This window comes from Oryza glaberrima, chromosome 5, assembly GCF_000147395.1.
Source record: "Oryza glaberrima chromosome 5, OglaRS2, whole genome shotgun sequence".
NCBI classification, from domain to species: domain Eukaryota; kingdom Viridiplantae; phylum Streptophyta; class Magnoliopsida; order Poales; family Poaceae; genus Oryza; species Oryza glaberrima.
In genome coordinates this window covers 1,529,653-1,537,467 of record NC_068330.1, presented here as the reverse complement: position 1 = coordinate 1,537,467, position 7,815 = coordinate 1,529,653, and the positions used below count along the sequence as shown (strand labels likewise).

The window sequence follows — 7,815 nt, the reverse complement described above, 5'->3', positions numbered from 1 at the left end:
CTTCGTAGTCTATGCCTCTAATTCTCTTATATATACTTGTAATTTATCCGGTTTGGTAATAGATTTCTCATATGGATCGTAACGATCTTTTCTGTGGATGTATTGTCGTTGATCGTTTCAATCCTCCTTTGTTATCGCTGTGGTTGTACGTATGTATCTTCGTGGAGCAAGCCTCTTCCACTTCTCAGTCACGATTAAGTAACACAATTTGAGAAAGAAATTTGTAAATTGTACAAGTTATATATGTCAAATATATCAAACAAGTTGACACGATTATATATATGGCGATAGTACAATATTCTTGCATAACATTAATATCTAAACACACATACAAACAATCACATGTAGTACTATCTAATTTCTTTTAAGATAATAATCAACATATTCATCCCAGTCTCTACATTCATGTATGCATGGTTAACTTAACACACATGAGAGTAATTGGTAATCACCGGTAACCGGCGGTGCGCCACTAGTACATATAAGATCAAATCACAGCTGGTTCAAAATCCAACATCATTGTTATATACCCCTCCGTCCCAAAACATAACAACTTGTATATATTATAGTATATTCTAGTACTGCAAATCTAAGCATACCTCAAATTCCGATTCGTAGAATTATGATGTGTCTTATTTTGTACTAGAACTTAGTTAATTTCGCCGCGGTGCACAGCAACACAGCAAGCATGCCAGCAACCCGGAGGAGCGATCCTTACTAGTGCCGTTTGGTAGTCCACGACTTTTGAACTCCTCTGTGTTAGTTTTCTCCCCAGCTCGATTAACAGTAGTTGATCCCTTGTCCTTATTAGCCTCTCTCTTATTTTGTTTGTCGTTTTGATCCTCATCTCCGTCGTCGTCGAACAAGAAATTTGCTCGTCTGGACTTCTCCATAAGATCCTGCAAAATATTTTACTAGTTTAATTTACATGTGCATGCAGGTTAATTATTAAGTGATATATATATATATATATATATATATATATATATATATATATATATATATATATATATATATATATATATATATATATATATTCTTCCTAATCAATTAATTTGCAAACTAAAAAAATTAAAAAAATTGTAGTAGCGCACACATCAATGGACAAAAAAAAGTGAGTAAAAGTATAGTATTGAAGATATATATATTACCATGGCTGCAGGCTTTAGTTTGGAGCTCTCAGATGATATATGATCAATCTAGAGAAGAAGAGCACCCTGCAGCTTTAAAAGGAAAAATGGAAGAAACTTGGATGTGAATGTATATATATGTGTGTGTGGTGTGTGGTTGGCTTCAGTTTGCGCACTTGCACTAGGGCATCAGATTCATGAGAGGTTTCGTAGGCCGCATGGTATATGCACGCGCACACACATATATATAGTGAAGATGCTTCTTGTGTTCTTGAATTTTCATGATTTCTTTTTTGTTAGAATGTATAAGAGTTGCGAAAGATGGCCACTTATTTTCTCTGTTTACAAGTAAAATAAATGTTGTGTTTAGATAAATTAATGTATATGCTGAGTGTGCACGTGTGTATGTGAGGGTATGCGTTTGTACTGTGTTTGCCAAAAAAAAAAAAACAACCATGTGATTTTGAATCAGTAATATATACATTTATGATTTATATATATAATTGATAAGATTTTGTATGGCAACTCCTACTTAATTAGCTAGTTATATCTTCCCTAATTCTCATAATTAAATGATTCAAAAAATATAATATATGTGCACTGGAAATAACTATGTCAATGTCCAGATCGCAACGTTGCCGAATTAAGGATATACTAGCCACGTAGTCGTGCTCTGTGTGACTTTTGATCCTGTATAAGAACTTTTGCATCCGTATATTAGTTTATAGAAGGTTTTAGTATGAGAAATCACTAGAAGCCTCCTAGTTTTTTTATTTCTTTATTTATTATCTTTGCCTCCTCTCTCGACACTAGTAACCTCCGGAAATTCCCATACATTTATCCCATTTGTTGTTTTTTATATTGCATATGTACCCTTTTGATCCAATGGTTATTATTTATCTATCCGACCGTTAATATATTTTTGATGATGTGGCGCATCATCGTGTAATAAAGTTTGTTGCTTTTACTATATATAAGATGCCTTGGGTTAGGATGAAAGCTTTAGCTAGCTAGCTAGCTGTGAGTGGGGCAGCATGATAATAATTAAGCGTAAAAGTCACAAAAGCTATGAATATAGCTAGCTAGTACATACACTCCTTTCGTTAACAAATAAATACAAGTCGTTTAAACTCGTGCATTTAAACCTCAAAATATTAAATCACTAATAAAAAATATTAAGATTTGATAAGTAAAAGACAATATTATTAGCTAGATTTATCCTAAAAGATCGATACTTCAATGTAGTGATATTTTCAATAGTTTTGATACAAATATATGGCTAGCTATAGAAAAAAGGTGATGATAAATCATGTGCATCGAAAATTATATAGATGTCCTAACCGACTAGTGAAAAAGGAACCAAGAATTAAAGGAGATGACGATGCTGATGCTGATGCTGATCTAGCTATGAGAAAGCAAAGAAAATGATATCGTCAAAGGAGAGGAATACGATTCCTTTGAATGAGAAAAGAATTTGAGTGGCTTAATTGGTTGGCACACGAATATGATTCCTTGCCGTGGAATGCACTCATCACAATATGTACGTCCAATGCAACGCATATATGTAGATTACTTTTGGAAATTATGAGCTATATATATAACTTTTAAGTCCCTATCCCATCGGATGTTTGGATACTAATTATAAATATTAAACATAGACTATTAATAAAACCCATCCATAATTTTGGACTAATTCGCGAGACGAATCTATTGAACCTAATTAATCCATGATTAGCCTATGTTATGTTACAGTAAACATGCGCTAATTATGGATCAATTAGGCGAATTAGCTCTTATTTATGTAACTAGTTTTATAAGTAGTCTATGTTTAATATTCCAAATTCATCCGATATGCCAGGAGTTCCTGGATCCAAACACCACCTTAGTATATATGGCATCATGAACAGTCCAGTACGTATGCAATGCAGACCGTCGATATGCGGACTTGAACGGCCAGGATTGACCCGGAAGAGGAGCGAGCGAGGTACCGTGTTGATATCACAGTAGCACATATTCTTGCATATATAACGGGCTATCACTGGCGGTTCCAAGTATACCGTTCGGATAACATTCAAATTGATGGTGCTTTTTTTTTAAGATAATGGAATAAAATATTATGGCATTTGTTTAATTAAGAGCTACAGCCAATTATTACAGGGTTTACACAAAAGCAAACTCACGTAAATCGATGGTGCTCTTTTAATGGTGATAACTATTGAACAGTACAAGAAGAGATAGCTAAGAATATACGATGATGATTAGCTAGCTGGGAATCGCTCCCTTGTGAATTGTATGAAAAGAATAGTATGATAACAATGGAACAAAGCTGAACTTTTTCTTATTCAGTTTACATCTGAATCATCCCCTTGCATTGCGAATTGTGATGACTGAAAACAAAATATGCACTTAGGATGCGCCCCGCTCCGAAACAAAGAAAAAGGTGCATGCCGCACTCACGAGGGACTGCCAGTGAGATACTGAAGGAAGGTGGGGATAACGTCAAGTCCGCATGGCCCCATATAATCCCTTTTCCATGCCCGTGCTTTGACCTACGCCTAAGTTAATGTTGATCCAAAGGAAGCCATTTAGATCTGAGTTAAGGAAGGAAGTTAATTTAAGCAAGAGAGCGATAGGACATGTTTTGCATTATGGCTAGGATAGAAACGGTCAGAAAAATGCTTCAACGAGCACCATCGTCTGCCTTTTGGTTTATTAGCCGCGCGTAAAATTTGAATCGTAAAACTTAAATGTTTGAGCTAATTTTAAGTATTTATCTAGTTTATTTTCCAGTGTTGACTTTTATTTAAATCATTAAGGACAAATATATAAAAGTTTTTATCAATATTTTTTTAATAAGCCATTTTACAACTTATCAATTGTAGGCTAGATGATATTAAACTACATTTTTGTTACCAATTTTTCTCTCCGAAACATAATCGGAGTGGTAGTGTCGGAAACAATAACGATATTGGTACATACCGGAGCATCGGAATATATCAAAAACGGAATTATCGGGATAGAGAGCTTCAAAAATAAGGCATCAAAGGAATAAGCAAGTTATGGTGCCTATGGACTCCAATTCATGGGGGCTACGAGATCGGCTTTCAGCCAATCCATTTGGAAAGCATGGGCCCCTCCAAAATGCAAATTTTTCTCCTGGCTCGCCACCCAAAATAGACTTTGGACAACTGATAGACTCAAGAAAAGAGGTTGGCAAAATCAGAAGATCTGCCCGCTATGCTGCATAATCAACGAATCAGCGATCCATCTGCTGGCGCACTGCAGTCACCAAGAGGGTATGGGCGGAATTACAAAGGTGGACCCAAACTGACCTCCAAATGAGCAAATGGAGTGACTGCGACTCGGTGGAGCAATGGTGGAACCTAGTGGTAGACACTCCTAACACCCCCCCCCCCCCCCCCCCCCCCCGCTTTCCTTTGTGAGCACTGGTGATCTTGGTTTCATGGGAATTTTGATGCGAACGAAATGCAAGAATCTTCTGAAACACCGCCTCAACGCCGGCTTCCATCATCGCCAAGATAAAGGAGGAGGCTCGAGCCTAGGTCAAGGCTGGAGCCTCAAGGCTTCAAGAGTTTGGAATTTTGGGAGATATCACTTAGTCTCTTTGCCAATTCTTGCGGGTGTAGCTCTTTTGGCTTGCCCTGTAAATATTTCCCTTTCTGATTTTGTTTTGTTTTTTCTCCATCTCTGTTAATATACAAGACAAAGCTTTTGCCCTCCTTTCAAAAAAAAAAAGCAAGTTATGGTCATGTTTACATGATAAATTAATGTAGACATATATTAGTGAAGATTCCTATTTAAATTTTCATAACGATATTATAACATCAACAATAACAACACATAAGTTTTATGGTTAAGTTTTTATATTTTGATGAGTTGTTGGTATTATATAGTAATTCATTCGGAACTTCTGCATAAAAACAGCATACCACTAAAACACGGTTGTCAAAACATATACCATTTCCATCTCATTTTAGACAAAACAGAAACGGAATAAAACAATTGGTATAACAGAAATGATAGCTCTCACAGTCGGGAATTTCCATACCATTTTCATATATAATTATAGAGTAAATTTCACAAAACTACTGATATTTTAACTAAATTATCATAAAACTACATATTTAAGGTAATATATCATAAAACTATAGATTTAACAATAAATTTATCTCAAAACTACAAGTTTAAGGCTAAAATACATGTAGTATTGTGATAATTTGGTTAAATTTTAAAAATCAAACTGAATTTGATATATAACTCTTAGCTTATGTTTATATAGGTATAAATTACACATTGTATAAAAACTAATGATTAATCCATATAGCTATAATCTCCAAACCTACAGTATTGGTACCGGTTTTAAGAAAAAAAACCAAATGTGCCAGTTCTATATTTTTCTTCCATCCCGTGAAAGTGGGAAAAAATTCTATAGGTGTTGGTTTTAAATAAACCGGCGCCGACCGTCCTATCTGTTAAGGGTGGTTCGTCACCTATTATGGGTTCTATAATCTCAATACAGTTTTTACTTAATATAACAGACATATATATAGTTATAGGTAGGTTTAATAGGGAGCGTATCCTATGCACACAGGCCCTCACATGTACACACCGTGTACACCAGCTAAAAATTATCACAAAAAATTCTAGGAAAATTCATACATATACTTTCAATAGTATTACATCTACGTGCAAAGTCGCATCTTCAAATTCATTCTACATAGAGAATAACAAAAAAGATAAAATTCTGACAAAATTGCAACCTTAAAACTGTCAGATTTTTTATTTTTTTTGTTACGGCTAAAATATAATGAATTTGACGTTAAGATTTTAACCCTAGGTGTAATACAATTGAAAGTATGTGTATGATTTTTTCTAGATTTTTTGGTGACATTTTTTAGTTGGTGTGCACGTGTGTACACGTGAGGGCCTGTGTGCATAGGATATGTTGCCGGTTTAATAAGACATCATTCTCCAAGCTTTCTGCAGCCACAGGCACTCTTACGTCAAAGGAAAAATAAATAAATGACAACACTCGAGACAGACCAAGTTGTAAAATTTGGCCTTCGACCTGTAAAGCATTATTTGGATGGATCAAAATCTGGTCCAAAGGGAGGGACATGTAGAGTTGGGCTAAATCATCCCATGCATCCAGATTGGGCCTAATGAAGATGTATACCATGATGTTACATGGCCTTGCAAATTTTCAAGGGCAACAGAGTTTTTCTTTTCAACGAACCGGCACAAGACCATAAGACAATATAGTTTTTTTTTCTCCAATAGAAAAAGATGTGCATGCATACATACCACCACTGCACCACATAATAATTACGCATGCACACACCACACAATTACACAAAGCTCCGAGTGTGGCTTTTTCTTTCTTCTTCTTTTATTCTTTTTTTAAAAAAAAAAAAGAACAGGGAGCATATCCCCGGCTTCAATTGAAAGTTTATAAAGTTCACAGCCGGGCATGCCCTCTTTGTACATAATCAACAAAATGGGAGGAGAAGGTTAACACTTAATTCATCGATTTCACAAAATTCCTACTAAAATGTATTCACATTTGCATGTTCAAACCTCAAGCCAGGAGGCTTCAGGGCGGGCAAGAAAAGGCCCGGATAAAAGGCTAGGCCCAAATTCGACCCGAGAAATTGGCTTTCCTAGGATGGGATCTTGCTGGATTTTCATGATTTTGGGTTATGAAATCTGGACCCGAGCCTAGCTAGCCCAGTGCATTATCAGGTTGGACCGGGCTTAACTTTTTTAGGCTGGGCCGGGTCCAGTTTGAATAGGACGACCCATAAACATCCCACATAGGGATGCATACCACAAACATGGTGCCATATTTCAGAATGCAAGTACCGAAATTTCTGGATTTCCCCAGCCCCAATTTTATAATTAAGCAAAATTTGTTCAAATATCAAACTATTTCTGTCCGAATTTTCTGAAATTTTGCTTCTCTCAGTTACCACCCTTACTACTGTTGGTTGATTTATCATATATTTGCGTTTTTCCCTTTTCAATTTAAAAAAAGGGTAAACTCTACGCCTGATTTGATTTCTACTATTTAATTAATTTATACACGGATAGTGGGAGTTCCCACGTGAAATTTGCTCTGTTTTCTTCAGCCTCAGTGAACACATTGATGATTGGTATTGGATATTCAACTGTCTTAATCTTGGACGGCTGAAAAGTCCAGCTCTTAACTATTCCTTGTCTCTATTGTCCAATCCATTAATTTTGCTTGCTGTTCCTTCACTTGATGCTATCATCAGTTGGATAATTTTGACTTCCATGCAGACATTGACAGCGACTAGATCACATAGCTTAGCCAGTGCAGTTTTTATCAGGGCAGGGATTTGTGGGTCTTAATCACCTAAAATCTCTCTCTGTAACCATATCCATGCTCTGACTTTTGAAAGGAAAAACTGAACATGTCATGCAGTGATGTGTCTGCTTCTGTCTCAAGTTATCCAGAAGCAATGATAGAAAAATGGTAGGAAGTATGGGAATTTCCTGGTTTTGTTTTGTTCGGCGTTGAATCCCAAGCCGTTTAAATGGTACATGTTCAAAAGTGCAAAAGGAATTTGGTAAAATTCAGACATCTACGATCCTTAGACCTTAGGTGTATGTTAATGTTGTCACACAAGGAATTCAGACTCAA

At 35.9% G+C, this 7,815-nt stretch overlaps 1 long non-coding RNA gene across 1 annotated transcript; it reads right to left on the bottom strand.

Moving 5' to 3' along the window:
* Window positions 1–343: 343 nt before the first annotated feature.
* On the bottom strand, window positions 344–1,344 carry LOC127772911 (uncharacterized). The gene is made up of 2 exons (XR_008017479.1): window positions 1,152–1,344; window positions 344–899 (listed from the first exon to the last, which is right to left on the bottom strand). It is a non-coding gene; the product is annotated as an uncharacterized LOC127772911 (long non-coding RNA).
* Window positions 1,345–7,815: the final 6,471 nt, after the last annotated feature.